This window comes from Alligator mississippiensis, chromosome 6 (genome assembly GCF_030867095.1).
Source record: "Alligator mississippiensis isolate rAllMis1 chromosome 6, rAllMis1, whole genome shotgun sequence".
Taxonomy (NCBI): Eukaryota; Metazoa; Chordata; order Crocodylia; family Alligatoridae; genus Alligator; species Alligator mississippiensis.
In genome coordinates this window covers 78,598,878-78,619,412 of record NC_081829.1, presented here as the reverse complement: position 1 = coordinate 78,619,412, position 20,535 = coordinate 78,598,878, and the positions used below count along the sequence as shown (strand labels likewise).

The following is a 20,535-nucleotide window of genomic DNA, read 5'->3' as shown; positions in this document are numbered from 1 at the left end:
AGGCACTGAAATGTGGTCAAGCTATGACTTAAATTAGAAAAACATGTTTTATGATGTTTGCATTTTGTAATATTTGGCCCAGCTCACACATGGGGGGGGGGGGGGAAGGGAGATGGATAAAATGTTAAAAAATGCCCAAGTGATTTAGGAATGTAAGCCTCATTTCTAACAGCATTTAGGTGCTTTTGAAAATTAACACAATTCTGCACCTACATACCTTTAAAAATGTGGCTATTGAGCACTTAAAACCTTCTGACTTTCACTCTGAAAGTGAGTTTTAGGAATTAATGGAAATTTTACCCCAATACAATCTTACACAAGTATAACTCCATTAAGTCTAATTTAGTTTACATGGGTAACTGAAAACAGAATCAGGCTCACTGGCTTTAGTTATTCACTAAGAAATATAGATTGAAAACACAAACCCATCACTTTAGCAGGCTGTGATTAACTTCCTATTTGTTGTGTGAATGCATCAGTGCAGCTGTCAAAAAAAAAAAAAAAAGGAAAGAAAGAAAGAAAGAAAGAAAGAAAAGGTAACTCCATACTCTGAAGAGCAGTAATGGTTTCAGGGTTTTTGTGTTAATCACAATGATCATTTTTTATGAAAACATCTTGGAAGTATTGAATTTTTCTCCCTATTTCATTTCAGCATCTGTGGCAGAGAAAGAGTTAAAAGGAAAGGCAAAGGGTATGAAGTTATCAAAGTGCAGAATAATGAGCAGAAGGAACAGTGCTCAGCCACAGCATTAGACCTGACTACAATGTTGGCAAACACTGGCATTAAATAGGACCCCCAAATGAGCAAACAAGTCTTCCACTCCATCATGAAGAATTGTTCTCTGGAGTAAGTACCAATGGGGAAATGCTTAAAACACTTACCATATGTGGCTAAGAAGGGCCTAATTTGTCCATTTTGAAATTTTGCCTTTCCTTTGAAAGGATAGTTAATTTAAAGTAATTTATTTCATAGGTGAAGCTTTATTTCGAGTGGTTAATATATCACCCTTGGTTGCCTGAACAATTAGAAATTGTCACCAAAGAAAAATGTCGTAGTTCATGTAAATAACTATTTACCTAAAGGAAATGGGAATCCACAAGAGTCAGCATACTTTAATGAGCCATGACAATAGAAAAAAAAGCCAGTGGTACACTGCATCTGCTAAAGCTGACATTGCTTATGGTAAAAATTGGCCAAAACAACTATTATTTGTTTTTTTCTTGTCAGAAATAATGCAGCTTGAAATTTTCAACAGGCAACATACGTCCAGACCATTTGTTACTTCTAATGGCCTAATTGTTCTCCTGGCAGAAATAAAAAATTAGGGCACTTATGTCATTTACCTAAATTTCTAATTAATGCAATGGTAATGCAGAAAGTGGAGCAGAAGAAAAAAAAGTGTTGGGTGAAATTGAAAAATGTCCCTGCTAGCCTTTACATAATTTTTCTCTGTGAACTTCTCTACAGTCTTTTTCTCCTAAGCAGCAGGGATACTGATCATTGCATTGATGTTCTGTAGTCTTCCAATAGGACAAAAATATATAATGTGCTCCAATCTTCAAGGAGTCTAACTTTTGCCACCTTAAAAGGGGGGAAACAAAGCACAAAGAGCAATACTTGTTAAAATGGAAGCTCAAAGAAATGAGTACCTATGGGGGAAATGGACAATGGTTAAAAAGGGGGTATTCTGTCCCCTCACAACTTGATCCACGAATAACTATATCAAAACAATTCCAGGAACTTATTTAAATTTAAAAATAGCTACAACATTCAGGCTTCAGACTATGATTCCACCCTTAATTTTTCCCAACTGCACAACACATTGTTCATAATATGCCCTGTACGTTTTGGTGACTGACTCCAATACTGATGCTCAATGGAGCAATAGACAAAGTGAAACTATCTTTGAATTGCATATCCTATCCCAGGGATCAGCAACATATGACCCACGGGATCACTGAATTGGGCCCGCAGAGCTGCAGGGCTTTGCCTGTGCCTGTGCCCATTCCTGTGCCCATGTCTGCACAGGGTTGAGCAGTGAGGAGCTGTGCCAGGCCCAGGGAGCTTCATGCTGTGCCCATGCTGCTGCCATTTCTCTCTGCCCTCTCCCCAGGGCTGTGGTGTGGGTGCAGCTTCCAGCCAGAGAGCAGCTGTGCCAGAAACAAAGAGCTGAAAGGTGTGCTGTGCTGGTGCCGCTTCTCTCTGCCCTGCCTCCCCAAGGCTGTGACATGAATGTAGCTTCCAGCCAGCGGACAACTGTGCCAGGGCCAGTCTCAGTACGAGTGTGGGTGAAGGAGGTAGGAGCATGGTAGTTGCGTCCAGCTGCCCAGCTCCAGCCCAACTTCTCTCTGGCTGAAAGCTGCACTCACATAGGGAGCCTGGGACTGGGAAAAGCAGAGATGGTGCAGGCACCCCAGTTGCATAGTTCTGGCCAGGGCACATAGGAAGCACCCCTACTGCTGATACTCCTCCAAAGCCACCCAGCTTGCACTGGACCGAAGCAGAGTTGTTCTGGCCTAGGGCTTAAAAGAGTTGCCGGTCCCTGTCCTTTTCTATTTAAACAAGGATTTTAGGATTTAATTTCTGCGTTCTTAGAAGAGACCAATTTAAAAACATCCTTTGAAGCAGCTTGGTTTCATCTCATGTCAATGTATTTTATATTGCTTCAGAGTGAAGTGTGTCAAAATGTATTGATGCACTTAAAGGAATCTTAAAATCATGCTTGAAACATCACTGGAAGTGCCTGGGATTTACTATATACTACAGCACCTTTGAATGCACAGCATCCTATCTGTCTTTATTGTTGAAATGTTATTGAACTGATGGTTGATGATCTATACTATAAAGATATTTATGAGTGGATCTTTGACTTGATGCTGAATGTTAATCTTGTCTACAGTGGTGCTATTAAAATATAGGTATCCAGTGATGCACGGAAGCTGAAATTTCAGGAGAATTAAGAGAGACCCTTAGTTTAGAGATGGAGTTTTCCCAAGCCTCTAGTGAGATGTATAGACAATCTCTAGTGGAGGTAGAGGCCTGTATCATAGGAATAACAGCAAGACAGCTAGTTTATTTAAAGGTACATTAAAGGTTTCAGATGGTGGCTTCTATAGAAATATAACAGAGTCCCATAGTAAGTACTCTATTTTTTTTTTTAAATGATAAACTTGCTAGCTTTGTAAAATTATTCAACATCAGTGACGCAATTCTAAACCAACTTTTATAGAATAAGTAAAAATTTCTGTAGATAGGTTATATTTTTCCTCTAAATTATATAGCAGCTCCTTTCAGGCCCAGACAGAAATGAGGAAGTGAGATAAAAGATAGATTTGAAATTTAGAATCTCCAACAAAAGTAGGCCCTCAAAACTGTCTGAAATCTTGACATGAACATTTTCCAAAAGTTTTATTGTACTGGGTCCTCTGATCCTGCCTCATTGTTTGAATCATCCAATAGCTTATGTCATAATTACATTTCCTACATCTTTATCCTGAATCCAGGAACCCCACATCTGTGAAAGATAGCTTTAAAGTGCTGTAAGACATTCTTTACATGTCTTGAGCATGCTGTCTATGCTGCCTTCCCTTTGGTTGCCAGAATATTTTCCAATCAATATTTGGCCCTGTGACTTAAAACAGTTCATTGCAAATGTTCATCTAAGGTATATCCACTTCCCCTCAGTCAAGCAGTCCTCCAGACTTGCATGCAAATCCAAACCTACCTGTCTTTCTTATGTACCCCTTTAATTTCATTAATATTGAAATTCAAAGGCAACACCCTGCTTAAGTAGAATGCCTCTGAATAAGTCTCTTCCAGGATCCAATTGATGGCATTCCTCAAGTTGACTAACAGTCACTGGGGAACGATTTGAGCTGCTGCTTCCCCTCCACTTGCCCCTGCCTGGGTCTTAACATTGCATCTGCAGGCTTGGAGCCCATTTGGCATGGCTGAGGTATAAATATAAGGCTTACAATAGAAACACTGGCAGAATCAAAATTCTAGCAGCACTAGCAGGCATTGCTTGAAATAAGCATGTTATAGGCAAAGGTCATGATGCCTGTTAATATAAAAACTGCATTTTGTATAATGCATTCAAATACCAGAGTGAGCGCAGGAGATAATATGATCCATTTGCCAGATTCCTCCTTTTAGTTGTAACACTAAACCATTTTGGAATGGAATGACCCGCAGATGATAATGAGGCGAATGATGATGCCGTTGCCTGTGATAATGGTGTGACAGGGAGAATACCCTGGAAAACTGCAGAGACTGATAAGTCTAAAGACACAAACAAACCAAAAAATATGGACTTCTGCATACTGGCGGCAAACACAAGTGGGAGGGGAGGAAATCAAGCCAACTTCCCAACATGAAAATAATACTTTTCTAAGGTGACTTTTTCAATAATCCTTACTTTTGTAGTTTATTTCATGTCTAAGCCCTTCAAATATAAGCTTCCTAAGCATAGTACTTCTGCATTGAAACAACAGAAGGCAAGCTGTATCATACTGTGGGGGGACTGCCTCTCCCTACCAGGGAACAGTTTGTAGCAAACAGTCCACGATATGAAAATGTATTTAATGCAATTAATAATTTAAGAAGTGAGAGCATGTGCTCTTGGAGAGTTAAATGCTTGTCAGAGTGATAGATGCACGCTTCACCACCAATACATTTCGTATGAAGAGCAGAGGGATTTTGCAAACTTGTGTTGACCTTGGGTTGCAGTATATAGGAGGCAGATTGCAAAGGCAGGCCTGCTTATGGTAGGAGAGTGCGTCAGCTCTCAATTTACAGCCCTTTCCCCAATTAAAGGACTGTAAAAACATTAAAATTAATGCAGTCTTAACTCCAGAGCAGGCTCTACTTTCTTAATTAGTGCATAATTATTCAGTTTTTGATATCCTGGAAAATTATCACATGGAAATTATTTTAGGCACAGTAACAATAGCAAAAATCTCTCTCCCCCCAACTCGATTAACATGTGGAAGTAATTAACACTTTATTACAGGGAAAATACTATTACTGCTAATGTTTAATGACTTTTGCCATTGCATCATAAGCAGGAAATTTAGAACACTGTAGAGCAATGGTCTCCTATAAATATATTACAAAGATTATAAACCAGCTTCAGATGATTCACACTAACAGCATTTAAGATGGGGACACTACATACAATAAGTTTCCAAAATGTCATTAAGCAGGAAATATAATTTTTTGATAAAGTCTACTCCATGCAGAAAAATATCTAGTGCAATAATGTTTGGTGTGTACAGTATAAGCAGCAGTGGTATATTACTTATAAAAGCCTCCTGTTAATCAAGTTGAACCATACAACCTGCTGTATTATTTTCTCATAACAAGTTTCATACAAATTTCCAGTCAAGCAAAAGGCAACAACTGTTACTAGACCACATCATTTCTCTTAAAATAACTTAAAATGAAGCAGCAGAAAGTTTTATGGGATTTACAGATTTTTGTATTGCTGTTAGTTAGAGTGAATATCAATGGTAGATCACCTATGAATGTCTTGAGAAATTATGCACCAGTTTTAGGTGATCCGCACTAACAGCAATTAAGATGCTGAGTCCACGTAAGCATCAAAAAGGTCAGTGCTCAGGAAATATCATTTCATATACATTTGTTGGAGCCAAGTGTACTGAAGACAAAAGGAAGAAAGATGAAGACTGCTTTGTCTCTAGGTAAAGTCCTTTTGCACAGCTGTAGCATGGGTGCAATAGTTAAGTAGCATTAGAACAATGTATACTAAAATGTTTTACTATCAAAATGTAAATAGAAAATTGTAGCTAATCTTGAGCAGTTTTCCCAGAACAGCTTTATGGAAATTTCCAAACAACCAGCAACATAAAGTAATGAAATACACAGCTCTGCACAAAATAAATATAGAAGAAAATGAATTGAAAGCAGAACTGACCCAAAACAACCTTACAAAAGCTGTATCAGGTTGTATTTTCTTTATGTGCTGATTATGAAGTTGTTGGGCCAAACAGCAAGGAAGACAAGCATTAATGATGATGCAAGTCTAGAATTATTTAAAAATTTATATGTCAATAGCTCATAGGCATTTTTTCTTCATTTCTTTCCCCTCCACCCCTTTTTTAATTTTATTTAACCAATACTATCACAACCCCATACATACCTCCTTGAAATTATTTCTTTTAGATTCATCCCTCCACATACATTTGTCCACACACAGTAGAATTTGGCATAAGGGTATAGAACATAAATTACAACAACCTTTGAAACAAGCGTGCAAGTGGCATTCCCCTGAGCCAAATACAGAAATCCACTCCAGGATTAACTTGTTGCAGTCACAAATGACTCACAATAGCCAATGAAATCTATATTTCCAAACGACTAGATTAAGATTTTCACAGGTCTGCAGCTGAACTGAAATAAAGTATATTGAAAGCCTGAACTGGAGTACAAGACCCATCCAGAATGCATTCCTAATGTATGTTAAGAGACACGGTTTCTTCTATATGGATTGTGAAGTGCTCGAATTCCTAACAGAAGTTTATGGTAGTGCAAAATGACAGAAAATATCATTCCCTGGCACAAAGCAGAAAAATGCAAATCCTTTCCTCAAGATACTGTAACATTCCTGTGAAAACAGAACATGTTAGCATTTAAATGAGTAAGATGACATGAGCTTACAGAAAGATTGTGTGGCCATATCATACCCGAAACTAGGGGAAAATAAAGGCAGCCAGAAATTCATCTGTGGACATTAACCAGACCTAAACAGGATAACATGCTGTTCATCAGACATAAAAGCTAGCTTAAGGAATTGTGTATGTGCATTGTCCTGCTGACTAACTGTAGCCCTTGTCACATGAAACCTCCAATGGGAGGCAGAATTGAATAGCTAAGTGAGGTACAAATGGCAAAGAGCAACAAATATAAGGAGATGATGTTAGAACTGTAAATGGTACCTGACTGGAATGAGAAAAGACTTTAAATTAAAAGATAGATTTCACTAGCTATGTCTGATGCATCAGGCAATCAGAAATGGAAGAGAGATGTATATTAAGTAGGCTGAGTGACCAAAGTTACCATATTTACTAGAATATAAGATGACCCTGGTTATAAGATAACCCACCCCCAAATAATTTGATTCTATATATGGAAAAATTATAAACATGTTATAGTTCTGCAGGTGTAGAATCTAAATATTGGAGGCTTGCCTTGAATTTGTGCTGCTCCCACTGCTACAGCAGGGAAAGTAAATCTTGGGGGTGAGGTAGCCCCCTTTTCCCCTGTCCCCACAACTTCTTCCCCACTCCCTTACTGTCAAGCTCTGCTCTACCTGAGCACATAAAAGTAAGGGATACATTTGGAAACACTAACTTTCAAGTAAATAGTTAGTGTTGATGGGTACCCAAAGGCTTAGTTCATTCAGAATTTATGCATTTCTGGGCTTCAGAAAAACAGACTTTGACTCACTCAGGGAACTCATGAGCAGAATCCCCTGGGGGTGCATCCACACATGCAAACACGTGCACTTGCAGCAGCTCAAATAGAAGCGGTGCAAATTTGAGCCAGGGCTTTTTACTTCAGTGCATGTGCTTGGACACGCACTTTGGTATAGAGCAAATTGTGCCACTTGGGGCAAAATAACCTTACCTCACTCCCCCCAGATCTTCAGCCAGGGGGAGCTAGAGCCGAGGGTCAGCACCCCTGCTGTGCTATAAAAAGCTGCCTTGGCAAGTAGCTCAGGGCTACTAGCTCTCGGGAGCTTCTGGGGCCTAGCCAATTGGTACCTGGGGACACTGCCCCTTGTGCCAGCTGGATTGCTGAAGCAGTCCTGAGAGTTCCCTGCGCCCTCTACCCACTGCAGCAGTCTGGTAGTGGGGGCTGCTGCCTGGCTGTGACCTGCTGTGCACCTGCCAGACTTGGATGGGGACTGCAGAGCCAGCAGAGGCATCTGCCCCTCTGGGTCAGCTGCCAGTGGACTGTGGTTGCAGGTTTGGCCTTTGTGCAGCACTACTGCCATTTGTGCCCCCTGCCTGGCCATCTGGGCAGCTATCGCCTGGAAGATGTTCCGGGTGTGGTGGCCTGCCTTGAACTGTCAAGGCATGTCCTCCTGGCCCCACTTGTCCAGGAGGTCAGCCATAGCCAGCTGGGTCCAAGATGCCAGCTCTGAGCAGGCAGGTTCTGCCACTGGCCTCCCCAGCAGGAATTTTGGTGTTCCCTGTTGGAAAACTGAAAAATCCCTGATAAAAAATATCCCAAAGTCACTCTGTAAAATACCCCCAAATCCATGTTCCTCCACAAGTAAAACAAAAGACCACTATAAAAAGAGAGAGTGAGACAGAGACAGCAATCAGTTGGACAATATTTTATTGCTATATCTTACAGTGTTAAAGCAAGTCTCTTATCATAATAATAAAGTGAAGTCTAAATACATGTTTTATGAATTCATGAATACAAGTTTTGCTGCCCTCCCACAGGGCGATGGCCCCCACACAAGCGGTTTGGCCCCCCAACAGAGTGTTCATCCCCCACACAAGGGCTACAGCCCCCCAACAGGGGGTTCAGCTGCCCAACAGGGAATTCGGCCCCCACACAAGGGGTTCATCCCTCCAACAGGGGATTCAGCCCCCACACAAGGGGTATGGCCCACCAACAGGGGCCAAATGGCCCCCGCAGAGGCTACCAACGCCTGTAAGGCCCACATGCCCCAACCCATCCTCCTGATTGCTGCTCCACCTGGCCCCATCCCCCACCAGCTGCTGCAGCCCCGCAGTGGCTGCCTCATCCAGCCCCACCCCCTGCTCTCCCAGACCCCCAAATGGCTTCCCCACCCAGCATCACCCCCCCAACTTGCACCTCCAGGCCCCCATGGCTACCCCCACAACCCCAGGCACCATCACTTTAAAAAAAAAACCCAGAAAAAGAACAGGAAAAAAATGGGGAAAAAAAGCCTCTGCTTACCTGAGAAGCAGGGGTGGGGGGCTCCGCGGCCTCCTGGCAGAGCCCCCGGGGCAGCACAGAACAGTGGGGGGGGGCAGGAGGGCTCAGACTGGGGCTGCTGGGGCTGTCAGCCTGCCCTGCACTGTGCAGGCGGGGCCCCAGTAAGCCACTTGGTAGCTTAACTGCCGGTAAGTGCTGGGGTTTTTTTTCTTTTCTTAATGTATGGGGTGGGGGAAGGCTTGGGAGGATGGGGCCAGCCCCAGCAGGGGTCAGGGGACTCAGAAGGGCTGGGCGGGGCCATTGGGGTCCTCCCAATGGTCCCCTCCCCCCTTCTCCAGCTCCCCTGACCCCCCACTGGCCCCCTCTGGCCCCCCACCAGCACCAGAACCCTGGTGCTGAACATGCAGCCTAGCCAGCCTCATGTTTCAGCACCAGGGTGAGGGCCAATCATAGAGACACCCTGGCAGCCAGAGCGTCTCTGTGGAGGACCCAGCCTCCATTTGCCTCAGGACCATGCCCTGCCCCACTTTTTTAAACATTGATTTATTTGGACCCCTGGATATCCAGGGGTCTAATTTTCTCCCTGCACTGCAAACTTGCAGCACGGAGAACATTTTTGTGTTCCCACATGTGCCTGTTGCCCTGCCTCAAAGGGATTTGAGGCGGGGCAAGAGGCACGTGCACACTCATGTGGACATGCCTGGGGAGGCCAGTCTGAGGGGGAGAGGAATCCAGGAAAGTTGGCTTTACTTTAAAGAAACCTTACTGAGGGTGCAGAAACAAACCATCCCAATATGCAGGAAGACTAGCAAGCATGGCAGAAGACCAGTTTGGTTTGCATAGAACTCTTCACTAAGCTAAAACACAAAAAGAAAGCTTATAAGAAATGGAAACTTGAACAAACAACTAGGGAGCAGTATGAATATTGCTCAGGCATGCAAGAATGAAATCAAGGCCAAAGCACAATTGGAGTTGCAGCTAGCAAGGGACGTGAGGGGTAACAAGAAGGGTTTCTACAAGTACATCAGAGACAAGAGGATGATCATAGAAAGTGTGGGTCCTTTACTAAATGGGGGAGGCAACCTAGAGAGACAGGATGCAGAAAAGTCCAGAGTACTTAAAGCCTTTTTTACCTCAGTCTTCACAGGCAAGGTCACCTCCCTGACTACTGCACCTGGCAGCAGTTTGGGGAGAGGGTGAGCAGCCAACAGTGGCAAAAGCACAGATTAGGGACTATTTAGAAAAGCTGGATGTGTACCAGTCCATGGGGCCACATGGGATGCACCTGAGGGTGTGGATGGAGTTGGTGAATGTGATTGGAGAACCACTGACCATCATCTTTTAAAACCAACCTGATTGCCTTCTATGATGACTGACTCTGTGGATGCAGGGAGACCAGAGGATGTGATATACCTAGACTTTAGCAATGAGAACTCGTGGTAGAAATGGTATCTTTTATTAGACCAACAAGATTGTTGCAAAAAAATTCTTTAAGTGCAAACTTTCAGGCACAAATGACATTGAAAATAATTTTGCTTAATGTCAGGAGTATCTTAAAAAGGAAAAGATGAGAACAGATTGAGCCAGTGTTGAACCAAGTAAGGGCAGACATAATCTGCCCACAAGAATTTGGTATACCAGGAGAGAAGGATTATAACCACTTTGAGAAAAGGTGGAGATGGGGACCATCCTGGTGGTCATGGACAAATGAGAACAAAGTGAAAGAATATCAATATTATTCAAGAACCCAGAGCTGAGAGCAAAGCAGATAGAAGAAGTCATCAGTGGCACATTGCAACAAATGATACTATCAGTCATGGTAAAAGAATTAGAAATTTTCAATGTATATGCATCACCAGAGGAGGGAAGGAAGAAATGCAGTATTTAAAAAGCTAGCAGTTTACATGGTCAGACAGAGACCCTGCATAATAGCAGGAGATTTCAGTTGTATAATCAAAGTGGGTGACAGAACAGGGGAAGGAGGAAATAGTTTTAGACAGCTCATCCAGACTGTTAACAAATAAAAGAAGAGTCGCTAAGAGATATGCGGGCAGGGGAGAAAGTTCTCACTACAGCAGACCCCAGTGGAAAGAAACAATCAAGATTTTACTTTATGCTTGTATCAAAAGAAATTGGGTTAAGGAAGAAAGAAACCATACATGTGGCTTTTAGTAATCACCAGATGCAGGAGATGGAAATGAATCTTGGTAAAAGCCCCATGAGAAGGAAAGGACTGTGGAGGTTAAATATGTGACCATTACAAGATGAAGGGATATGTCAAGCGTACACAAGATAGTATGAAGGGTGGTGAACACTGAAGAAATATTTTGGGAGTACCAGATATAATGGTGGATAATAGTGAAGAAGATGAAGGAGAATTCTGCAGGAAGGAAGGCCAAAAATATGTTGGGGAAAGAATCAAAGAGCTAAGAGAGATGCAAAGGAAACTGAAGGAGCTGCTAAAGGAAGCTGCAGAAGGAATACAGGTATGAAAAGAGCTAAAAGAAACAAGGCAAGAGTTAAAAACCTGGTTTAAAAGAAAGATGAGAGAGAAAATTTTCTTAGCAAAAGCACCCTGAGTGGGAGAAAATGAAGAGTGCTCTCAATACTTTTTGGACAGAATGAAAGCAGCAAAAGGAGAGCTTAAAGCAGTTCAAGAGGAAGGTGGTGCCTGGGTGGGAAAGCAGAAGGAGGTGTTGGAGGTGATGAGAAGATTTTATGAATTGCTATACTAGAAGAGCTGTACCAGGGCAGAGGAACAAACCACCCTGATGTATAGGAAGAACAGCAAATGTGGCATGTGACCAGGTTGGCTGAGCAGAGAACTCTTCGGTGAGCTTAAACACCAAAAGGAAGCTTACAAGAAGTGGATACTTGGACAAAAAACTTGGGAGGAGTATAAGAATATTGCTCGGGCATGCAGGGAGGAAATCAGGAAGGCCAAAGCACAATTGGAGTTGCAGCTAGGAAGGGACATGAAGGGTAACAAGAAGAGTTTCTACAAGTAGCTTAGCAACAAAAGGAAGGTTAGGGACAATGTGGGTCCCTTACTAAATGGAGGAGACAACCTAGTAACAGATGATGAGAAAAAGGTTAAAGTACACATGCCTTTTTTCACCTCAGTCTTCACAGGCAAGCTCACCTCCCAGACTCCTGCACCAGGCAACACAGTTTAGGGAGAAGGTGAGCAGCCCTCAGTGGTGACAGAGCAGATTAGGGACTATTTATTAAAGCTGGTGTGTACAAGTCCACGGGGCTGGGCAATGCTTCTGACAGTGCTGAGCATGAACGCCGCATGCCCCTGGAGGCTGGGGGGGGCGGGGGGGCATGGCGAGCTCCTGCAGGTGGCAGTGGTGCTGTCAGTGGCAGAAGCATGTCAGCAGCAAGTTGGGGACTCCTGCAGGCAGCTGTGGCACTGTCAGTGGTGGGTGGGGTGGCGAGCACCAACCGGTGGTCAGCAACCACCCACAGACACCACCAGCAGTGTTGGCAGCGGCCAGCAGCGATCGCAGACTGCCCATAGATGCCTCCGCCAGTGTTGGTGGTGGGGGGAGGTGGGGCGAACGGTGATTGGCCTCAGGTGCTGACAGCAGTTGGTGGTGCCTTTTCGCTCGGGGGTGCACCGCCATGCTCAGGCCATGCACCCCCTACACATCACTAATGATGCTGAGGGAGTTGGCTGATATGATTGCAGAACCACTGGCCATTATCTTTGAAAACTCATGGTGGTCAGGTGAGGTCCTGGATGACTGGGCAAGGGCAAATATAGTGCCCAACTTTAAGAAAGGGAAGGAGAATCCAGGGAACTACAGATGAGACAGCCTGACCTCAGTCCCTGAAAAAATCATGGAACAGGTCCTCAAAGAATCCATTTCTAAACCCTTGGAGGATAAGAAGGTGATTAGGAGCAGTCAGCATGGATTCACCAAAGGCAAGTCATGCCTGACCAACATGATTGCTTCTATGATGAGATAACTGGCTCTGTGGATGTGGGAAAAGCAGTAGACATAATATACCTTGATTTTAGCAAATCTTTTAATACAGTCTCTCACAGCATTCCTACAAGCAAGCTGAGGAAATATGGGTTGGATGAGTGGACTATAAGGTGGATAGAAAGCTAGCTGGACTGTCAGGCTCAATGGGTCAATGTCTAGCTGGTATCAAGTGGAGTGCCCCAGGGGTTGGTCCTGAGCTGGTTTTATTCAGTATCTTCATTAATGATCTAAAAAATGGGCTGGAGTGCATCCACAGCAAGTTTGCAGATGATACCAAGTTGAGGGGGTATAGTAGATACACTGGAGCATAGGGCTAGGATTCAGAGTGACCTAGACAAATTGGAGGATTGGACCAAAAGAAATCTCATGAGGTTCAAAAAGGACAAGTGTAAAGTCCTGCAAATAGGACAGAAGAATCCCATGTACTGATACAGCCTGGAGACAGTCTGGCTAAGCAGCAACTCTGCAGAAAAGAACCTGGGGTTATAGTGGACAATAAGATGGATGAGAGTCAGCAGTGTGTCCTTGTTGCCAAGAAGGCTAACAGCATACTGGGCTGCATTAGTAGGAGCGCTGCCCACAGATTGAGGGAAGTAGAGAGCAACAAAAATGGTTTGGGGGCTGGAGCACATGACTTGGTCTCAAGTTGCAGTAAGGGAGGCTGGATATTAGGAAAAACTCTCTCACTAAAATGGTGGTAACACAATTGAACAAGTTACTTAGAGAGGTGCTAGAATCTCCATCCTTGGAAGTTTTTAAGGCCCAGCTTGACATATCCCTGACTGGAATGATCTAGTTGTTGTTGGTCCTGCTTTGAGCATGGAGTTTGCCTAGATGACCTCCTGATGTCCCTTCCAGCCCTAATTTTCTATTATTTTATTATTCTAAGAAGGAAACGGTCAAGAAAATGATGAAGGATTTCTTGGAAGAGGAAGTATTGAAGATGAAGTAGAGAAGAAGGAAGAAAAGATGGAAGAAAAGATAAGCTTAAGGGAAGTGGAGCAGCATTTAAAAACCTTTAAAAGAGAGAAATCACCAGGAGCAGATGGACTGCCTATGGGATTTTACAGGAAGTTTTTGACATTGGTAGGGAGGGATATAGTGGAAGTTTGTTAAGGAAATAATAGAAACAGGAGAGCCAGGGAAAGATTTTACAAGAGGTGTTGTGACCTTACTCTCAAGAAAGAGGACAAGGAACTCCTCAAAAACTGGTGACTAATTACACTCCTTAATATGGACTATAAGTTAATAGTCAAAATGCTGGCTTTGAAGATGAGGAAAAATCTCCAAAAGATAATACATGAAGACCAAGTATATTCAGTACTAGGTAGAAAAATCTCTGAAGTGGAAGCAGAAAACAAACAGTAATAGCAAACTTAGATTTAGAAAAAGTATATGACAGAATGGATCATGATTACATATTTGAGGGACTAGAAAAAATAGGATTCACAGAGAAATTTATATATTGGATAAGGTTATTGTATAGAGAAGGCAAAAGTCAAGTCCAAGTTAATGGGCAGTTAAGTAAGGCCTTTAAAATCCATACAGGTGTGAGACAAGGGTGCCCCCTGTCAACACTACTATTTGTGTGTGGTATGGAACCTTTAGTACAAAGAATAAGAAAAGACAAGTTCATAAGTGGAATAAAGATACCAGGAGGGGGTGAAGTAAAATGTGTACTATACTTGGATAATATAAATGTAGTACTTAGAAATAAACTTTTTATGGAAAGGGTGCTAAAGCATACATCAGAATATGGAGAAGTGATGGGGGCTAAACTAAATAGATTGAAAGTTATGATAATGGGAGTGGGCAACTGGAAGGACTTGGAGAAATTGGGCCTTTGAATAAGAGAGAGAGAAATCAGAGTACTAGGTATCCCAATGGATGCCAAAGGGAAAGGTAATATTGTATGAGAAAAGGTGATGGCAAGGCTATGGCAAATAAATTGGTTATGGTCCAAAAGGACACTGTCCTTTGCTGGTAACATGGCAGCATTTAAGGCTTGCTACTGCCAATTATTCTATATATTAGAATTGTATTCTGACCAATGTGGTGGCAGATAGCAAAAGTACACAGGGAAATATGCCTGTTTTTCTGGAATGCCAAAAGAGAAAGGTTGGCTAGAGCTGAACTGTACAAAGCAAGAGATATTGGGCAGAGGCAGAGGGGGTGGGGGGTGCTGCCAGACTCTGGGATTGTTCATCTATGTGAAATATGTAAGTATGAGATGCAAGGCAGTAATAGAGGGAGAGGGGAAAGCGATGCGTATCACCTGATTTCACATATTTTTGAGGAAACAGGGAGACTATCAGACCTATTTGAAGAGTCCACGGGCATGGCAACCACCAATTCATTACATCAGGATGAAGGTTCATGCAGAGGTATAAGATTGGGAAGGGTAGGGCTAGAGGATCATAAGAAATTGATGAAAGCGGTAAGGGAGACAGACAGGATGGTGCCAGTGGGAAATTTCATAGAAGTGAAAGTGAAGATGTGGAGAGTGGTGGCAGGTAAACAACTAAAAGGTGAACATGGTGACCTAGCATGGATGCTTGTAAGAAATATCTTGCCAGTGAGAAAAGTTCAACATAGGTGGGGCTTGACAAGCTCATCAAGCTCCCCAAGGGAGAGGTGCAGGGAAGAAGAAACAGTGGGACGTGTTTTGGGATTGTACATATACAAAGCAGGTGTAAGAAAGGGTCTGCTGCTTTCTGAGTGTCACCAAGATAAACTTGTTATTAGCGCAGGAGATGGTATTATATGGACTCATACCAAAAGGACCAGAAGGAATTTTATTAATACCTTTATTAGCATGTGTTAAAAACTAATTTATGGAAAGTAAGAAACCTCTGGGTGTTTAAAGGTTTGGCTTTCACTAACAGAGTGCCTGAAATTGGGGCCACATGAACTGAAATACTACTTAAATTGGGACAAAGGAAGGGATCAGAGAACAAGAGGTGGAGAGGAAGTGGAGGAAAAAGGACTAGCTAACTTGTTTCGTTAAACCAACAGAGAGGACCGATGGGAGGGGCAGAGAGTTTCAGGTGTTAATGAGGTAACAGATGATTACATGGGGTTCTGTATGAAGAAAAAGATTTCTGTAAGGGTTTGGTTTTGGTGGGAAGTTGATATATGTTATTTAAGGGTTTAATATATGTAGCTGTATGTTTTTGATATGTAGCTGTTTCTGTGCTATGAAGTCTTGGTTAAACAAAAATGCTCAAAATGTGTAGTTTTGTAAGTTTACGGTGATTTTTAGTGTGAGTCTAATAAAATGTGTAAAAACAATAACAACAACAATAACAACAACAAAAGGTTCCCATCAGTATGTTTGCCCAAAATGGGCTATATGTTTTATAGTCATACTCAGTGATGGCTGCATTTAATCAACTTCATAGTTGGTTTCCCTTACTGAGCACATACTTCTTTTGTTAGTGTGATAAAGAAAAGAGAGAAAGATGACCAAATGCCAAACGTAGGAGCAAGTCGTGCTCATGGCGTGGGGGAAGTAGTGGGTGCGGCCTGACAGCGGCGGCCCCGACCCGCACTGATTGGCAGGGGGTGGGGGAATGCAGCCCATTTAAAAGGGCGAGCGCGCCAAAAGAAGGGATGGATCCACGCATCAGTTTGGAGAGGCCTGATCACCCTTTCCAGGATCCTGCGTCCACGAAATCCCTTCCCCCCGGACGCCCCTATTACAACTGGGTATACCATCTGAATGTGTTTGGAGCTCTCGAGTCACCAACAAGTTTAATGGTGAAACAGCTGTTAAGAAGTTTTTTTTCTGCCTAAACTGTGAGTAAAGCATTGTTTATCTCACTGCCTCCTCGGGTGTTTTCTGTCGACGGAGGGAGAGACAGAAGAGGGAGGAATAAGGCCCCGAACCCCTTTCGTCCCCGACCTGTTCGCATAGTCTGGGTCCAACCACCCATTATCAAGTTGAACAGTTAGCAGTTTAATGATAGCCAATGTATTTAATGGGGTTTCCTTGTATGTGAATGGAAGATGAGGAGCACTGGTAGGGGGAAACCTCATCTCATTTGAGTCTATATAATACAGCATATATAGAGTTGTATGTAAATACTCTGAGCCATTAACAATACAAAGCCAAGACCCTCATAAAATGTATCCTCTCTAGTTCCCCATATCATACTACAAGGAACATGTATGCCCAAAGTACACAATTCAGTGATTTTCCCAGCATACTGTGGTTTGCACTTTTTCACTCGGGTATCTTCACATATTTATCAATAATTAGTCCTGATTTGTATTAGGAGATGAGAATTATGCCAAGGGAGTCTATGGACAATGCTGCAAAATAGAGGAAAAACTGTAAGGTATTTATATGTCATAACACTTGACTATACCTATAAGGTATAATTATATTTTGTCATGAGCTTTCTTCAGTGAGCTTGATACTGAAGAACAATTCCCTTAAATAACAAAACATTTGTTGCAAAAATATTTATGCCACTTTGCACTTATATGAAGGAGACGACTATATCCCTGGCCAGAATGGTACACAAGCAAAAGCGTTGTATTCTCAAGCCTCATAAAACATCTGTTTTGCTAGTTTTCTTGTATGTTTGTCAGTATGACAGTTACCTACGTAAATCTAAATCTACAATTTCAATTTCTAAATGAATTTATTTGAAAATCATGCCCTTTTCACTGTTTATTTGTTCTATACCTAAGGAATGCATTGTATCAAAGGTTTGATAGTTACTGTAGCATATGATGAAAGTTGCCATTTTAATTACCTTTTTTCATATATAACTTTGTTAATTTGCACTAATGACTGAGGGAGCCATTGCAGATTATCAGATTTTATGAATTAGCTATTAAATGATTAAACAATAAAATAATCATGGATAATGTCCCACAAAACTCAGTTTGTTCACTTAATTTGACAAGCATAGTTTGGTTTTATAATTATAGACTACTCTTAGAAACTGCTCATGTGAAAATGCCACCATCTTATTTATCTTATTTGCTCCATGTGTAGTCAGAGTCAAATTGGCTGACTTCAGTAATAAAATAACATTTTGCTCATTTTTACTGGTATTGAACATACAAAAGCAACAGAGAGGCACTTGGATGCCTTTCCATTGGGTATAATATTGAGCTGATTGCTTAAAAAACTCCAGTTGATTGCCACTGACTTCCAGAGGTGGAACGAAGAATTAAATCTGGCTTGTAGACCACTACTGATGATGTGCAAGATAGAAAGAACCCAGCTTGTCTCTGAGAGCCCATTCTAACAATTAGGAAGAAGACTGTTTTAGTTATGAACAGAGCACTATGGAAATCATACAAAGAATAGCATCCTACCACCCATCTTTTCCTTAAACCCACACAGAATACTGCATTTTGCTAAAGTATCCTAGATTAGGTATGTGGGAAGTTACTGAGAGTTATAAAGTTTGCAAATTAGCAAAGTAAAGGCTAAATTAATGGTCCCCCAATGTGTTTCATTCTAGGTATGCCAAAATGGCCAAAAATGGATCCTTGTGCCAAATCCTTTATGTTTGAGTAACATCAAGAAGCCATAAGCAAGGCTTAGCTCTTGAAGCAGAGGTCTACTAAATGCTTATGAACTGCTGGATACTGATAAGAAAGAAACTGCTGGAGGAGGATCATTTAGCTCTGGGGCAGTTGTAGTGCATGCTAGTGTTGGAGTTGTGGCATTAGTGCTTGGTGGTGCATGGGCTCTTAGCTTCTGGGGATGTGTCTCCTTACTTCTCTGCAAAGAGTGACACAAAGGTTTTAAGAAACACGTGGAAGAGGAAACAGGAGACTTATTTGCTCCTCACCTTCCCAGCTCCTGTTGAATACTAATAAATGTGTGTATGTGTAGGGGGAGAGGTGGTGATGGACTCTTGAGATTTCTTTTTTTCTCATTCTAGCCCCAGCGTGACTCAAAGCTACTCCTCCTGCCTTCTGGAGCTCAGTCCAATCGTTGTTAAAACCTAAAATGGATTACATGTCTGGAAGGGTTTGCAGTCCTTGCAAACAGGTCTTGGCTGGCATAAAGAAGGACCTGATACCTGAGATAAACTCAAGTTCTTACTCACTTCTATACTTCTGTCACTGTTCAAATTTTGCTTTGGGGATCATCACACACCCAGTAGATCTCCTAGATCCAGGAGCTAAGTATTGCAGATGTATTTTCTTTAGTACCTACCTGATTTAGGGATATCAGTCCTTTTTATTTGTGTTTTTTAATTGTTGATAAACTTTTGAAAATCCTGTTCCCAGTCTCTCTGAAATTCTCATTTCTAGGAGATATAAAGCTGCTGTTTATTGCTACTTCCTCATAAAAAAAAATAGAATAATTAAAGAAAATTCAATTTAGTTGAATTATTCAAAAAGACTAACAATATCCAGCCCAAGAAAATTCTGAAAAGGCAACAGAAAACTACAGAGCTAAGGGGCTTTTATATGGCATACAATTGTTATGATTCCTTTTAATTAAATACAAATGAATTAATTGGTATAAAATACTGTCAAGCAATTATTTTGCTGACATTTTGTCTCTTTTGAGACACTTTGTTTACTGCATGTATCATCTACAGCTTATCACCCATTCTACACTAACTATTTTAAACATATATTTAAAGAGTTAAAGCTAAGTTTATACTGTTAGAAACTTTTACATTAATTTCATATTTGTGTTAATGGTACACACATTAGACCCAATAGTATTTACATTTTTTAATCCATCTCCCATCCCTAGGCCATCATTGTATATGAGATATTCCATCTTAATGAATTTTTCTGGTTAAAGATTTTTAAATAAATGAATAAATAAATAAGTAATGAAACACTGATTTTTATCTCACTGTTCACAAGTTTACTGGCTGAATTTACCCATTTTGATTTGCAATGAAATTTTTTCTTCTTTTTCAAAAGATGTGTATGAAAGCACAAAAATTGTAGATGGTTTGTGAGAATGCCTTGAGCAGCAATAAGTAGTAGCCTGGTCATTAAAATAATAAGAGGGTAAATTATAAGAACTATTTGAAGAAAAATAACTAACACCCTCAACAGAATTTCATTTCTCCCTCAAATTTGTCTAGATCTCTGTGCTAACGTAGTTGCATGCCATAATCCAATACTGGCGTGAGTCTGTGCCTAATGAAGTCACAGCTCCTGTAGGTTTAATGGTGTTTGAGCAAGATGTATGTACCTTGAACCTTTCAGATATAGATTGGTTGAATTTTGGATTAAATAAGAGTGATTTGTCTAAAAAAGGTCATTCTCTTAAATTCTTTGTTGTCCCAGTACATAGTAGGTTTGATTCTACGAGGTGGTGAATAATTTTGGAGGTGCAAACAACCTTCAGTTCTTGTTGCTTTTAATGCAACTCAAAAGCATTCAGCACATTCATGTGTTCACCTATACCCTGCCAGGTTATTAATACTTATGAAGACTGATAAACTGGAACTATGTCTATTTTTCCTTATATATTGTCTATATGGAAAATATCAGCCTGAAAAATAATTTGAAGGCTAGGAGTTATTTATTTACCACTGGCAAAGTAATTAGCCCATCTGAGCACAAAAAGCCTTGAGAAAGGTAATAGCCTGAAACTATGCA

The 20,535-nt window shown here is 41.5% G+C and overlaps 1 long non-coding RNA gene across 2 annotated transcripts in view; it reads left to right on the top strand.

Annotated features, from left to right (window-relative positions):
* LOC109282076 (uncharacterized) overlaps window positions 1-19,766 on the top strand; it is a 114,120-nt gene extending 94,354 nt beyond the window's left edge. For both annotated transcript variants that reach the window (XR_009463103.1, XR_002088959.2), the window contains exons 2-3: window positions 653-847; window positions 18,843-19,766. This is a non-coding gene — a long non-coding RNA (uncharacterized LOC109282076). The remainder of the gene's footprint in view (window positions 1-652; window positions 848-18,842) is intronic.
* Window positions 19,767-20,535: the final 769 nt, after the last annotated feature.